The following is a 17,367-nucleotide window of genomic DNA, read 5'->3' on the forward strand; positions in this document are numbered from 1 at the left end:
CTATTTAATCAAATAAAAATTACAGATAATCAATGCCTTTCTAAAATATACTGGAGGCCTGAGTTTTAATAATGACATGTTTATACTCCTAAATTTACTTTAACACTTGAATTTGGACATTCCACCATGAACTTTTTTAAATTTTTAATTTAATTTTAAGTTCCGGGATACATGTGCAGGCCGTGTAGGTTTGTTACATAGGTAAACTTGTGCCATGGTGGTTTACTGCACCTGTGAACTCACCACCTAAGTATTAAGCCATCCATCAACTTTTGAAAAATGTTTCAAGCTATTGTTGGGTGAAATTGGCTGTTCGTTGGCCAAAACAGCTTAGTTTTAACAATGTAGCCACTTTTGACCTCAATACAGTGTTTATGCAATTATGAGTATCTATTATATTTCTTTAGTTATTTTCTAAAATATGAGTGTGGAATAAAAGGGTGAACATATTATGCTACTAATAAAGAATATATTTTCCTAAACTTATTACAATTAAAACCAAGATTGAGGTCATTAGGTATGTCAAAAGTAGCCCATCCCAGCCTGGGCAACATAGTGAGACCCTGTTTCTACAAAAAATAAAAAATTTGCCTGGGGTGGTGGCACATTCCTGTAGTCCCAGTTACTCTGGAAGGTGAGGTAGGAGGATCACTTGAACCCAGGAGGTCAAGGCTGCAGTGAGCTGTGATCACACCACTGCACTCCAGCATAGGTGACAGAGTGAAAGCCTGTCTGAAAACAAACAAAAATAGCAGAGCCTTTACCATCAGTTGAGGTCATTGGGGTCAAGGTGCCAAATTGAAGCTTGGTTATAAAGGAACAAATTAATATTAATAAAATGAATTAAAAAGTAGAACATCATCAACTTTTATCTTTTCTTTCACTCTGTTATCCAGGTTGGAGTGCAGTGGTGCAATCACAGCTCACTGCAGCTTCAACCTCCCAGGCTCAAGCAATCCTCCCACCTCAGCCTCCCAAGTAGCTGAGACTACAGGAATGCACCTCCATGCCCAGTCGCTTTTTTTTGTAGAGATAGGGTCTTACTATGTTAATCAGTCTGGTCTCGAACTCCCGGGCTTAGCCAATCCTCTCATCCCAGCCTCCCAAAGTGCTTGGATTACAGATGTCAACCACTATGTCCCACCAACTTTTGTCTTTTCTAAAAGTTGTAGTATAATTAAGGATTCTTTATTCTTCTGGAAACAGAGTCCTCCATTATAATACCTAAGTCTACTATTCAATATGTGTGGATCTGACTTCCTGCACAGTCTTGGGGACATTCATGTACTAAATATAATGGACTGCTTCTATGACAAAACTGGCACAGAGGTAAGCTATGTGTTCATGGGAAACTCTCACATTTACTAGAAGACTTTGCAGCTCAAAGTAAAGTAGTTAAAAACTGTTTTGCTTACCTTACTGACAATATCATCTCTGAAATGATAGCAGATACAGCAAAGAAACTGCTATTTTTGAACCAACTTCTATCTTACAAGGAAGAACTGAATGGTTACCATGCCATCTTGGAATTTGTAATAAGAAAGAAAATAAGGGCAGAGGCTGGCATGTGTTGAAGATGTTAAGAAAGCAGATATCAAGACCTTCAAAGGAAAGGAAGGAGCTATAGCGCAGAGGGTAAAAGCTCAGACTACGGACTCAAGGAAACGTATAGGTTTGAATCCTAGGTGTGAGACTTACTAGTTGTGTGACATAGAGCAAGTTATTTAACCTCTTTAAATCTCAGAGTTTTCTTTTGTAAAGCAAGAACAGCAAAAAGAGCACAAACTGACTAGGAAAATCACTTAACCTCTCTAAGCTTGTTTTCACTTGGAAAAATGAGGAAAGTAATAGTATACACCACGTAGGTTTGTTGGGAGAATTAACTAAGAAAATGCACGTAAAATACCTAGCACCGAGTTTAACAAAAAGCGAGCATTTTTAAAGACCCTCACACACACACACACACACACACACATTACTTACAGTATTTCATGGACTCTAAAATTCTAAGAAAGAAGAAATTCTAGCTCCAATTTAAAATAAATAGAAGGTGAAATAAAGGAGGATACAACTAATAACACCAAGGACTATCATTGCTATTATTATCTTCTAAGAATAGAGTTTTAAAAAGCTAGTGCTTAGAAAGAAATGAAGTTGGTCAGGCACGGTGGCTCACACCTGTAATCCCAGCACTTTGGGAGGCTGAGGCAGGTGTATTGCTGGAGTCTAGGAGTTCGAGACCAGCCTGGGTAATATGGCAAAACTCTGTCTCTATAAATAACACAAAAATTAGCTGGGCTTGGTGATGTGTGCCTGTAGTAGCAGCTACTAGAGAGGCTGAGGTGGAAGGATCGCTTTGAGCCCAAGAGGCCAAGGCTGCAGTAAGCTGAGATCGCACCACTGCACTCCAGCCTGTGTGACAGAGTGAGACCCTGCCTCAAAAGGAAAGAAAGAAAGAGAGTGAGAAAGGAGGGAGACAGGGAGGGAGAGACGGAGAGGGGGAGAGAAAAAGAAAGAAAAAGATTATATTTCTCAAGACTAAACGATTTCCTCAGCATTCAAATACTTCTTGGGAACATCTATGCAAAATTACCAGATGAAAAGAAGGCGAGGTTGCATAATTTCTATTTGAGGTCTACATTTTCCAGCAAGAATGGTCTTCAACTGGATATGGAAGAAGAAGCCAGGCAGAGTGTATGTATCAACAAGAGTATGTTAACAGAGAGAAAGGGAAGACACAGTTCCTACTTTACATGCATTCAAGTCTCCAGATCTCTACACTAGGTGGTATCTCAAGACTTTTTGCAGGATAATAAATGCAATTGTTTGGAATAAAAAGATTTGTTAGAACAATGAAGATCTGAAATTATTCTGAAAAAGAAGCATATATAAAGATAGAGATATGTTTATTTAAACAAATTGGCCATCTAGATTTTTCATGGATTTTATTGTGCTTTATAAAGCACACATAGTTTACTTTGATGCATTCTTATGTAGAATATTTAATTATTTAAGCCAAATAACATGTTTCTAAAGCCAGTCAACCATTAGTAGTTATCATCCATTACAAAAATTTGTTCCTATTTCTCCACATCCTCTCCAGCACCTGTTGTTTCCTGACTTTTTAATGATCGCCATTCTAACTGGTGTGAGATGGTATCTCATTGTGGTTTTGATTTGCATTTCTCTGATGGCCAGTGATGATGAGCATTTTTTCATGTGTCTGTTGGCTGTATGAATGTCTTCTTTTGAGAAATGTCTGTTCATATCCTTTGCCCACTTTTTGATGGCACAAGTATACATATGTAACAAACCTGCACATTATGCACATGTACCCTACAACTTAAAGTATAATAATAATAAATAAATTAAAAAAAAAATTTGTTCCATCATTCTTAGGACTGACAAGGAGGTCAGTGAAACTAATTCTTAATCATCCAACAAGGTTTTGAGTACTTATTATGTGCCAAGTGAACTGGGAATATAAAAATGATCTCTTTTTTATATGGGGAGGTACCCAACTATGTGAGCAGGTTGGAGTTCAAAACATAGTTTGACATACTAAGCATAGGGGCAAGAAAACTGCTGCAGAAGCAAAAAGATAAATTCTGAGTCAAAAGGTAAAAGAAAAGGAAAGGTTGTAGGGGTAGGGTTGATACAAAAACTAACAAGTTATATGGCACCACAAATCAGAATGGGCCTCCAACAGAGCAGAACAGACTTGGGCTGTAAGTACTCAGTAAAGGAGCACTTATAGGTGCTAGCTGAAAGCTAACTGAAAACTTCAAGTTTTGTGATAGTCTCTCATGGCTGATCCATAAGATTTGCATAAAGATGTAGGAGATGTGGCTGAAAAAGCTATTGAGGATCATTAGTAACTTTGAGTACCAGAATAAGAGTTTGAATTTAATTATATCATAACCACTAAAATAGCTATGATTTATTGAGCACATACTATGTGACATAATCTTTACATGCATTATCTTATTTAATTCTCACCATAACCCTATTAGGAAGGGAAAATTATAACCTCTGCTTTACAAACTGAGGCTTAAAGATGTTTATTCACTGCCCATGTTCATAAAGCTGGTTAAGTGTTGGAATTTAATTTCATAATCCATAGCTCTCTAAATCAAAAACCTGTAGCCCAAATGACAAAGCTATACTCCCTTGACTGTGGAGAAAATTGGGAGCAACGAGAATTTTTAAAGGGGGAGATATAATCAGAACTACATTTCTATAAGACAGAATACAGTGGATATATGGGCAGTGGATTTCCTGGAGAAGTGAAAAATTGAAAATGACAAGACTAGTTAGAAAGTTATTAGTTCAGGTGAGAGACATGAAGACATAAATGAGGGCCACAGTAATAGAGAAAAGGGGATAGATAAAGACACTGGAAGGGGAGAATGAAGAGAACTTAATGTGTTAGTTTTCTATGCTGCATAGCAAGCTAATGCAAGTGTAGTCACTTAAAGCAACATACATTTGATATCTCACAGTTTGTGGGTTGAGTCCAGGTGTGACTTAGCTAAGTCTCTGCTCAGGTGTCACAAGGCTGCAGTAAAGATGTCAGGTGGGTTACATCCCTGTCTGAAGGTTTGACTAGGGAAGAATCTGCTTCCAAGCTTAATTGGAATTGTTGGCAGAATTCTTTTTTTTTTTTCTTTGTGGTTATATGACTGACCTCCCCATTTTTCTTGGTACTTACTGGCTGGAAACACCTCTTAGCTCCTAGAGGTCACTCTCATATTCTTACCCCGTGCTCTTTTTTCTGATAACATTACAGTTTATTTCTTCAGAACCAGCAAGAGAACATCTGCTCCTCCAAATGTCTGGGCTCAGGAAAGGCTAAATCCCTCTTTTAAAGGGCTGATTAGGTCAGGCCCACCTAGGATAATCCACTTTGATTAAGTCAAAATCCAGTGACTAGGGACCTTAATTACATCTGTGAAATCCCTTTGCCTTTGCCATATAATGTACCCTAATCGCTAGAGTGACATCATCATTTTCACAAGTCCCACCTACGCTTAAAGGGAAGGAATTATTTTTTTTTATTTTTTATTTTTTTATTATACTTTAAGTTCTAGGGTACATGTGCATAACGTGCAGGTTTGTTACATACGTATACTTGTGCCATGTTGTTGTGCTGCACCCATCAACTCGTCAGCACCCACCAGGTATAACTATGCAATCCCTCCCTCCTCCCCCCTCCCCATATTAGGCCCCGGTGTGTGATGTTCCCCTTCAAAGGGAAGGAATTATATAGAAAATATTATACCAGGTTGCAGGAATCTTGGGGACCATCTTAGAATTCTGCCTACCACATTTAACAGCTGGTTTGATACAAAGAGAAGAAAAAAATAAGTCAAAGTTTTTAACCTGAGTAATTTAGAGGATGGTGATAATATTAACTGAGATATGACACATAAGAGGAAAAGAGATTTAATGAGAAAGATTATGAATCTTGCTTATGAGTATTCACCTTGCAGTAACAGTGGTACAACCATTTATCCTAAACCAATTTCATCCATTTGTTTCAACAGTACCTAATATTTAATTAAATGGTATGGAGAAGAGGGGTTTCTTACATCTGAAAGTAATTCTATCATAATGTACATAATTATTTTTAAATGTTACAAATGGCCATGAACTTGAGAAACAATTAGCAATCTATTATGTTTTAGATTCATGTCTTCTTCCTTTAATCCAGCAACCAGTCACTGAGATTTTTTTTTAGTTGTTTTGATAAATGCTCCTTTCAAGCTCTGTTATTTCTGAGAAATAGCCAAACATCTTTTTCCTCCAGGAATGTTTATTCTAAAATATACCCAGTAATAGCTGAATGAGTTGTTAGGCAAGTAGATAAGTGAAATACCCAAAATAACCAAGGCAATATTAGGGTTAGGACTAATAAAAATTAGAATAAATAATCTAAACTCTCATTTTAAACTATCTGAATTATCCCATGGCTTTTGGGTTAAGGCAGATCACACATTCCATGGTATGCATGGTAAAATGCAGAATGTTATTATTGCTTGGAAAAGTGTAGAAAATAAACATTTACTGGGTGTCTTCCTAATGCCAAGTCTTATGCTAAAACTTTCACATATGCTATGCTATCTCACTGCATTCTAACAACTCTGAAATAGGGATAATATTAGCATCATTGTTTTAATAGATAAGGCAGTTGAGGCTGAGAAGTTAAACATTTTACCCAAGCTAAAATGTAGGAATGGCCAGGTTTCCAACCTAAATATATCTTATTCTTCATACCTTATTATTTCCACTATTATTCTCTCTTCGATTCTCAGATTAGTTGTAACTTCCTCTAAGAAGCCCTCCGTAACCACCCTCTGGGGCTTCCAAGACTATGCTAGATGTACATTGCCACCACCATGTTTTCCCATAGCAACCAATTAGTGTCAAAGTTAAGTGCTCCAGTTCTAGGACTGCACAAACAGGATTCAAATTCCACAGGCCAGGATTCAAATTCCAACTTTACACTTGCTAAGTTTATGAACTTGCAAAATTGACCAAGCCTCAAGCTTTTTCAGTAAAACAGGAATAAAAATAGTACCTGGCTCAAGGGATAGTTGAGAGAATCACCTAAGAAATATACCCCTATTATTGTTATCATTATTACCAGAAGATGTATTCTACTTATTACACTGTGTTGCAATTGCCTGTTTACTTTTCTGTATTCCATACTGGAATGTAAAATCATCCCTGGAACACGGGCTACATGTTGTTAGTTGTGATTTCCCCAGAGCCTAGCACAGTGCCTATCTGGCACACGGCAAGCACTTGAAAACCTCTGCTGAGGGAAGGAATGAAGAAAGGAAGGGAGGGTGGGTCAGAGGAAGATATGACACTTCCCATTAAATGGATGTTCTTGTTTTTCCCTGGCATAATCTCAGCAAAGGTATGAGAATGCATGCAGATGAAAATAAACCATTACTTCCCTTGATTATATGTAAGGATCAGAAACCTTAGAAAGTGGAGTTTGTTATGACATCCTTAATGCCAGGTATAATCTAGAACTCCTAATTGTTCAATGGTCCCTGGAAAAGGACAAAGTCCAGGCAGGCTTTTAGTAAGTGAACATTCTCTCTCTACGAGAAATGAGCATCACCCTTACCCCCATAGCCTGCGAATAAATGCTAAATGTGAATGACTTCCACATAACTTCAAACCACACACAGGACTGTCCCTGCTCCCAGCCAACCACTAACTCCAGGGCTGTTATGAAAAATGCCCAAGGCTCCCATTTTTTTAAATTTAATTTATCTCAGCTACACCTGTTTTCACTTTCTCATCTTCAGCTGGTAGCAGACTAGTGCCTGTTTTTATTCTTCTGGTGGAAACAGTACATTTAGATTTAACTGTATCTTATTTGCACCCATTTGAAGCCCTACATACAGGAAGAACAAAATATCCAAAAAGGTGTATTTAATTCATATAGGGTCAAGCAGTCTGGGCACTCATAGGCCATGACAATAAAAGAGGATTCTTCATATTTTTCACATTTCTTATAATATAGGCAAAGTGACAGGTAAAAACGCAAATTAGGCAGAAGTAACCACAGAAAAGGGAGATGAATATAAAGTCGAAGAGCCCTATTCATTTGTGATGCAAAAATCCATTATTAGGAACAAATCTTCTCTGACAGTCTTGTGGATGCTGCATAATTCAGTGAGCCCAACTGTACTTAGGAAGTGATGGTTAAATATTGAAAATCTGATTGGAAGACGGAGGTGGCTTCCTGCTCTTTCCTGTAATTGCCTTGTCTGATTTTTCTCATGAACAATGTATCACTGGAATTTTTGACTATGATAGAGTGCACCTCCTGAGAGTTCTGCCCTGAAGGCTAGGACTCCAACTCTGCAGGAGGTATCCGATGGAGAACTTCATGTATCTCCTCTACACCTGTCATTCCTCTTCCCTTGTCAAGCCCCAGGGTGTTGTGTGGAACTTATGAGCCTCTCCCCAGCCCATCTCCCTTCACCCTACCACCTCATGCACATTACCACAGCCTAATGAGTTGGAGAGGCAGAGCCAGCCCAGGTTTCTTATTACAATAACATTCCATTTTCTTCAAATAAACCCTGCTCAGAACAAAGGCTCCTGGTCACAGCCTTTGTTGTGAATGTTTAATCATAACATTTTGGTGGGACCCAGAATATCATGATGGTTGCTTTCAAGTAATTTGTGATATACATGCTTAGCAGATGATGTAACCGCATATTGCTGCTGTGCTTTTTGCTCCATTGCTTCATGTGGCGTAGTTTTCTATGACCGTATACTCCACAAATGCAAACAGATGTATTTCCCATGACCTTAAGCCCAACAAACAGAGTTGTTTTATGTATTTCCCAGTTCACATTTTTGAGGGCTTCAAAATGCAGTCTCCTAAGGTCTTTCAATACTTGTGCTTTTCACGCTTTTAACCATGTTAAGTATTTCAGGAATGTGATAACACTAATAAGATATCAGAGCAAGAAAAATAACAAAAAGCATGTAGTCTCCAACCCTAAAAAGTTTATTTTAAACATGTTCGTTTCCTTTAAGCTTTGCTTTCAATTAACTGACTAAAATGATAGAAAAGAGCTTTGTGAAGTTAAAAATATTAACAAAAAGAACACCCAAGAGAAAAACATCTAGAGTAAGGTGATTTGAAATGCTGATGTGAAAATCTACCAAAGAGAATTCATAACACATTCTGAGATCACTGAACAACAAAGTGGGATTTAACCTAAAAGAGTTAAAATGGTAAAATCTATTAAAACCATCCCACCTCAAATGTTACAGTTATCTCAGCCATTTCTTGTTTTGTGCTTTTTTATTTTAGAGTTTAAGGAGACAAAAATAATTTTGAATAGCTGGGAGTGTCCCTTATTTGTGCCTGCTAACATAAGCATTTTTCTAATGGATCCTTACCATGTGCTGTAGTGGTTTAATCACACTGGCTTTGAAGTCAGACAGGTGTGAGACTAGAACATTTTTAAAAATTTGTTACAACTAATTTTTTTAAAATTATAACTCTTATTTTGAAATAGTTTTAGACTTGAAATTCCATATATAGTACAGAGAATTTCCATGTACCTCTCACCCAGCTTTTCCTAATGATAATATCTTGCATAACCATAGAACATTGTCAAAAGTAAGAAACTGACATTGGTACATACAATACAATAACAATAACTGTAACACAATAGTACAATACTTTATTTGGATTTCACCAGATTTTGTGTGGACTTCTTTTGGGGGTATGTGTGTGTGTATATAGTTCTATGATTGGTGTAACCACCACCAGTCAGTATACAGAACTGTTTTGTCACCACAAAGAAACTCCCTTGAGTTACACCTTAATGATCATATCCTACCCCCAATCCTAACCCCTGGCAATCATATGTCTATGCAGCATTGATTTTGCCACATCAATAATATTATATAAATGTAATCATACAATATGTAACCTTTTGAGACTGGCCTCTTTCACTATGCATAATTCTTTTGAGATCCATCCAAGTTGTTACATGAACCAGTAGTTAATTCCATTTTATTTTTGAGCAGTATTCTATAGTATAGATGGCCCACACTTTGTTATTCTATTCATCAGTTGTAGGACATATGGGTTGTTTCCAGTTTTGACCGGTACAATATAAAGCTGCTATAAACATTCATGTACAGGTTTTTGTGTGAACATAACTTTTCATTTCTCTAAGATAAACACTGATGAAACAGATTTCTGGGTCCTGTGGTGTGTGTATGTTTACAGGAAACTGCCAAACTATTTTCCAAATTGTTTGGAAATGTTAAATGGCTATGCCATTTAACATTCCTCATCAGCACTTGGTACTATCAGTAATTTTTATTTTGGTTATTGTAATAGGTGTGGTAGCACATATAGCTTTAATTTGCATTTTCCTAGAGGCTAGTGATATTCACTATTTTTTCGTATACTGATTTGCCACCAGGATGTCATCTTTAGAAAAGTGTCTGTTCAAGATTTTGACCATATTCTAATTGCATTGTTTGTTTTCTTACTACTGAATTTAGAGAGTCCTTTATATATTCTGGATATAAGTCCTTTATTAGGTCTGTAATTTGCAAGTATTTTCTCTCAGTCTGCAGCTTGTTTTTTCATCTTTGTAGCAGGTTATTTTACAGAGCAAAAGACTGTAATTTTGATAAAGTTTAATTTACCAGTTTTGTTTCCTTATTAATGCAGGGCAGAGATGGAAGTCAGGGTTTCACACACAGGCTCCACCAGAGAGGGCAGGGCATTACTGCAGGACAGGGGTTCAGGGTTGTTATGGACTGAATTATATCCTCCAAAATTCATATGTTGAAGCCCCTAACCCCCAATGTGATTCTATCTGAAGACAAGGTCTTTGGATAGGTAATTAAGGTTAAATGAGGTCATAAGGGTAGGACCCTAATTTGCTATGACTGGTGTCCTTATAAGAAGAGCAAGAGACATCAGACATCTCTCTCTCCTCTGCCCTACGCACATGCACAGAGGTAAGACACAGTGAAGGCAACTGACTGAAAACCACAAAGGAAGGCCGCACCAGAAACCAACCCTACCAGTACCTTGATCTTGAACTTCCAGCCTCCAGAACTGTGAGGAAATACATTTCTGTTAAGTCACCCACTCTGCAGTCTTTTGTTATGGCAACCAGAGCAGACTAATGCAGGGTTGGAAGTCAGAATTCCACCCATAGTCTTCAAAGGGGAAGAGCACCCCCTCCTTATTGCAAGGGGCCTGGAAGAGAGGGCTCTGCCCACGGACTGTATTTCCTACAGTGCCTATCAAGGTGGAGGATGGGGCATGACTTGCTTGTGGTACTCACCCTGAGAGCAGGCAGGTATGGTTAAAGGATGTGACTTACTGGGTTATACCTTTCACAAATAACTTTTCACAGTTCTTTGGCTAAAGAGCCCAGGATTTTCTCGTGGCTTTTTTTTTTTTTTTTTTTTTTTTTTTTTTTTTTTTTTTTTTTTTTTTTTCTGTGCCTGTTTTCAAGTTGTAGGCTTCTCCAGCGCCAAAGTCAGGACAAATAAGAGGCAAGAGAAAAACCCAGGGAACCCACCTCCAGGCAATTCCTCAAGTCCCTAAGCCCCTAGCCATCTACATTCTGTTCTCTATTTTTCACACATATTTTGTCCAGAGTTTTTTGTTGTGATTAGTGGAAGCAGTAAAATGGCATGTTGTGACTTCATCTTGTACAGAATTGGAACCCACAACTGGTTAGGAAAAACAAAAAACTTAAAACTAAAAGCAACATTCTTGGGGGTTCTAGAAGTTTCTTTGATTGGGAGAGGAGCCATAGGATTTATTGACTTGATCTGATATAGAAGATGATATCCTGGATTTGATAGGTTTAGCTCTTGTTTCAGTTTTTGTGTGACCTTGGGCAAATTATCTTGTCATCCCACATCTCAGTCTCTTCATCTGTCACAGACATAATTGGACTAGATCTTGATAGTAAATAGGTTTCATCTCTTGGGCCAATAAAATACAGTAGGAAAGCTTTATTGAGAAATATGTAAGACCATGATTAGGCTTAGTGAGAAGGAACATTGTATTTAATTAGCAATGCCTGCCTTGTGCATAAGATCATGGTAGTATACCTGCTTTGTTTTTATTTCTGTACCAGGGGATCTCTAAGGACTTTTCCAGGTCTAAAATTGTATGATTCTAATACAAGAAGAAAATTAACTTGAATATATAGATATCCAAAATGAAGGCAAAAGAAATGAGAAATTATCTTATGAAAAGTGAAAATAACCATATTAGGAATACAGGATGAAATACTTGGAAAATATTTTTTATCTGGTCATCCTGCCAGCCATGGGAAAAAGGAAAACTCATTGATTATCTAATTCTCTTCCTTTCTTTTTGCTTCTTTTTTTCCTCCTTTTCTACCTCCTGAGGTACTGATAAAATTTTCTATACTCCTTTTTGCTTTGTGAATTCAGAAGCTATGGAGAATATTACTCTCATTTTAATGGTTATTCTTAAGTTTAAAAATTATAAAATATGTATTTCAGTAAGTTTTAAAAATATGTACTTTATAATTTTAAAACTATATCCTTTTCTAAGTGTTTTTCTTAGGAGAGTATAAAGTCATTCAGCATCATTATCTCTTTCTCTCAAACAGGACAAAGATGTTAACACATTAAGTAACCATTGAAGACTCACCTTCTCTTCTATTATTGAGGTTTAGCAATTTGTTTCACTTTTTAATTGAAAAAAAAAAAACTTATCCACTTAATTTTTTTTGAGTTTCCATTCAACTTTTTTAAAGTTTTTTTGATTTCCATAGGTTATTGGGGAACAGATGGTGTTTGGTTACATGAGTAAGTTCTTTAATGGTGATTTGTGAGATTTTGGTGCACCCATCACCAGAGTAGTATACACTGAACCCAACTTGTAGTCGTTTATCCCTCAGACCCTTCTTACCCTTTCCCTGAGTCCCCAAATTTTATTGTGTCATTCTTATGTCTTTGCATCCTCATAGCTTAGCTCCCACTTATGAGTGAGAATGTACGATGTTTGCTTCTCCATTCCTGAGTTACTTCACTTAGAATAATGGTCTCCAATCCCATCCAGGTTGCTGCAAATGCCATTAATTCATTCCTTTTTATGGCTGATATATATATCTCACAGTGTCCACACATATACATATCACAGTTCCTTTATCCACTCGTTGATTGGTGGGCATTTGGGTTGGCTTTACATTTTTGCAATTGCGAACTGTGCTGCTGTAAACGTGTGTGCAAGTATCTTTTTATCTTTTTTCATATAATGACTTCTTTTCCTTTGGGTAGATAACCATTAGTTATCCACTTAATTTTTAAGTTTCTCTACTTGGTTTTGTTTCTTGCATCTCAGTCTCCCTCCTTGAGTTCGATTTTCTTCTTGCTAAATTACAGCCTTTATAGTTCATTCAATAATAGTTTGTGAGTGGAAAAGTCTCCTAATTTTTGTATGTGAAAAATGTTTTATTTTACTAGCAGTGATCACAAGATTGGAAATCAAACTCATATAACACAATAGGATTTAATCTATCATTAAAATATTCAGATTTATAGAAGTCAAGAAAAACAGCCTTATTACTACTTGGAGGTCCTAAAAGAATATGTATACACAGCTTCTTGTATCTCCCCTTACCTACACAGGATGTATTCAACATATATACGGTTTCACTTAGGACAGAGAAGCTACTGCCTTAGTTTCCCACCTCTCTTATATATTGTTCCTGTCATATAGGCCCGAAACTTGTATGCCCATGTAGAAAAATCTCAGTCCAGATATGCTCTCTCTAATCAGGAATTTCACAGTAAACAAGACAGATTATTAGCTCTTAGCATGCAGTATTCCATATTTATCTTTTTTTTTTTTTCTCTTGAGACATAGTTTCGCTCTTGTCACCCAGGCTGGAGTGCAATGGTGTGATCTCGGCTCACTGCAACCTCCGCCTCCCAGGTTCAAGGGATTCTCCTGCCTCAGCCTCCTGAGTAGCTGGGATTATAGGTGCCTGCCATCATGCCCAGCTAATTTTTACATTTTTAGTAGAGACAAGGTTTCGCCATGTTGGCCAGGCTGGTCTTGAACTCCTGACCTCTAGTGATCCACCTGCCTCAGCCTCCCATAATGCTGGGATTACAGGCATGAGCCACCGTGCCTGGCCTTCCATATTTATCTTAACTCAGTAAGCATTCAAGGAAATGGTGTTGTGAGAACTGATGTTTCCTTCCCAGGAAAGCCTTGTTATGTTTACGTACCTGGCCTGATGTAACCTTTTACACATAGGTGGTTTTGCCAGTCATATAATTCTAGATTGACAGTGGCTTTCCTCAGCAATTTGTAGATATTGCTCTTTTGGATAGTTGCTGATTGGAAGTCAACTGTCTGCCTAGTAGCCATCTTTTTTTTTTTTTTTTTTTTTTTTTTTTTTTGAGACAGAGTTTCACTCTTGTTGCCCAGGCTGGAGTGCAATGGCACAATCTCAGCTCACCGCAACCTCCGCCTCCCAGGTTCAAGCAATTCTCCTGCCTCAGACTCCCTAGTAGATGGGATTACAGGCATGTGCCACCACGCCTGGCTAATTTTGTATTTTTATTTTGTATTTTTAGTAGAGATGGGGTTTCTCCATGTTGGTCAGGCTGGTCTCGAACTCCTGACCTCAGGTGATCCGCCCACCTCGGTCTCCCAAAGTGCTGGGATTACAGGCATGAGCCACTGCGCCCAGCCAAGGCCATTCTTTAAGAATCTGATTTTTTCTTCAAATAGTTTTTTGTTTTGCTTTGTGTTTTATTGTGGTAAGAACATAGCATGAGATCCACTCTCTCAACAAATGTTTATGTGCAAAACACAGTACTGCTAACTATAGGCACAATGTTGTACACCTGATCTCTAGAACTTATTCATCTTGCGTAACTAAAACTTTATAACATGTTCTCCTTATCTTCAAGTTTACTAAGACGTATCTAAGTATGCATTTATTTTCATTCATCCTTCTTAGAACCTGGATTACATTTTTCATCTGAGGACTTGTGTCTTCAACATTGAAAAATGCATAGCCAAGGTCTCTTCAACTGTTGCTACTTCACTCTTTTCTCTCTTCTTCTGGAGCTTTTGCTATACTTAACTTTCACCTCCTCAATCCTCCTTCCCTTTCTCTGAACTGCTTTTTCACAATGCCTCAGGTCTATTTTTTTGATTTACTAATTCTCTCTTTGCTTTTGCCTTTTCAAAAGTTTATGCCATGTTATTTCTCGAATTTTTAATAAGCTATTTTTAGATCTGCCTGTTATCATATCATTTTTGCATGGTTTTGTTCTATATTTTCTTAGTCTTCATTATGAATTTTTTCTTTTTTATCTTATTGGTGAAAGATCATAAATGTCTTATTATAAAGCATTTTTCAGACTGTATAATTATTTTCACTCCATCTGAGAAGGAATTGATGTCAATAATTTATCTTCGTGGCTATTTTTAGTATTTTTTCTTCATTAATTATGGAATTTAGATTTTCAGGTTTGTCTTGGGTAGGAGGAAGCTTTGTCAATTATTTAGGCTTTTCTTCCTCTATCTCTTTCCTCCCTTTCAATGGCCTTCAGCCAACCCTGTTAGGATCCCAAATTAGAAATAAATCTTATATTGTTATATTGGTATTCCTGCCTTCTTGGGATAATTGTGACATTATCACTCATCACTGAGCCAGAAGGCAGCTTCACAGAAGCTCTGGCTTCAAAACTGTAGCTTCATCTTTACTTCCTTTCTTGATATTCTGGTAGTATTAGACAGCAGTTTTTTGTTTTTGTTTTTGTTTCAAGCTTCCTTTTATGGAGTGGTACTCCACCTCAGACCCTGATTTCAAACAACGATCCAATGTCTGGTTGCCACCTGCTTGGCACTTTTAGATCCTGTCACCCTGTGAGTGCTGAACTCCTAATCATCTCCGTCTGCCTACAGTGCTACAGCCCAGTAGACATTCATCTCCAGCCCTACTGCTTTGCATTTCTGTTCTTTTCTAGTCAAAGACATATTTAGTTTGTTCCTTAAAGTGTTATTGTCTTTTAAATTTTATCTTTTGTTATTTTATCTACAGTTACTATTATCCAAAGAAGAAGAGGGGTAGCTCAGATATTGAAACTTTGTCTTGAACAGAACTATAGTAGTTCTCATTACCCAATATAAGCAGCATACTACTTCTTTAGAAATATTTTTTTTTCTCAAAGACACATTGAGTAAGACAATGGACAAATACTTGGGGAGGGAGGTGATTCTTCAGAAGCAAGCATTTTTTATCAGTCTTGCACAAAATCAGAAAGCACAGGCTGGGCACCGGTGGCTCAGACCTGTATTAATCCCAGCACTTTGGGAAGCTGAGGCAGGCAGATCACGAGGTCAAGAGATCAAGACCATCCTGGCCAACACTGTGAAACCCTGTCTCTACTAAAAATACGAAAATGAGCTGGCCCTGGTGGTGTGCACCTGTAGTCCCAGCTACGCAGAGGCTGAGGCAGGAGATTCACTTGAACCTGGGAGATGGAGGTTGCAGTGAGTGGAGATTGTGCCACTGCACTCCAGACTGGGTGACAGTGCGACACTCCATCTCAAAAAGAAAAGAAAGAAAAAAAATCAGAAAGCACATTACTTAAATGTTATTCACTGATGACATTTCTAATGGAATTAGAGCTGTAGTCCAAACGAATTTTTAACTTGTAGTCCAAACTTAGAGACTGAATGATTAGCTCCAAATATCTCTCAAATATCACTCTTTTTAGCTGAGCTTCTTGGATAGGGCTGAATATCAGTCAGTCCAAGATTGAGCTCTTTAGAGGAAGTGAAGACGTTGTGTTGATTGAAAAGAGATCCATATGCTTTGGGCATATGTTTTAGACTGTCAGGTGGCGAGGCTGACATTCCGTTATGAAAATTTAGGAGCCTGACTTGTATTCTCACCCCAGCAGAAGGCCTTCCCACCTCCCCAGTGAGCCATAACAGTGCCTGTGAAAAAGCTAAACTTTTTATTTTAAAAAAGCTTCAAATCCTCTCAAAGTCTTGGTAGAAACCTCACTTGAGGTCTTCCATAGCATAGGAGGAATTTTCTAGGAACCAGAAGGAAGATACTGACAAGAGAAGATCTTAGATCAGGAGTATCAAAAGGAAAAGACATAAGTTATCCTGATTTTCCTCTTTATTTAAATTGGTGCATATTCAACAAGGACCTTCTGTGTTCCCATCTCATCCTCAGTTCTGAGGATACTAAAATGATGGTCATTTGGTTCCCGTCCTTGAAGGATTAGATCAGAACAAGACAAGAGGCAGAGAGACAAGCCAGGAAATGACTAGTCATTGTGAGACATAAAAAGACTAAACAAAGGCAGCAAGAATGTAGAAGAGATAAAGATTTTTAAAATATATTTAAGAGACAGAATCCTGATAGACTGTAGAGTAAGGAAATAGGAAGAATTTATAACTCCAGGATGACTTCCACATCTTTTGCTTGTGTGACAGGATTGATTGGTGGGGCCATTCATTAGTACAAAGGATATGGGAGGAAGAAAAGGAAAAGGAGCAATAAGATAAAGGTTTTAGGTTTTAGACAGATTGAACTTTAAGTGTTTTGATAACATCCAGGTGGAGGAATTTAGTGGAAGCTAGATATATGCTAGATTCTAGGACAGAAACTAGGAAGTTATCAGCATATAGGGATATAGAATAAACACAGACAGAACCTTAGAGGAAAGACTAAAACAGAGTTATCTTTTCTCATTCCATCAAAAATTATTAATCAGTTGAGATAACTGCATAAAAATCAAAGAATTAGCATTTTAAATATAATG

At 37.5% G+C, this 17,367-nt stretch overlaps 1 protein-coding gene and 1 long non-coding RNA gene across 6 annotated transcripts in view; one reads left to right on the plus strand and one right to left on the minus strand.

Moving 5' to 3' along the window:
- The window catches only part of LIN7C (lin-7 homolog C, crumbs cell polarity complex component), a 385,573-nt gene that overhangs the window by 298,776 nt on the left and 69,430 nt on the right, over positions 1–17,367 (plus strand). The window lies entirely within an intron of this gene.
- The window catches only part of LOC126934718 (uncharacterized), a 136,597-nt gene that overhangs the window by 97,501 nt on the left and 21,729 nt on the right, over positions 1–17,367 (minus strand). The window lies entirely within an intron of this gene.

The sequence above is a fragment of the Macaca thibetana genome, chromosome 14, assembly GCF_024542745.1.
Source record: "Macaca thibetana thibetana isolate TM-01 chromosome 14, ASM2454274v1, whole genome shotgun sequence".
NCBI classification, from domain to species: domain Eukaryota; kingdom Metazoa; phylum Chordata; class Mammalia; order Primates; family Cercopithecidae; genus Macaca; species Macaca thibetana.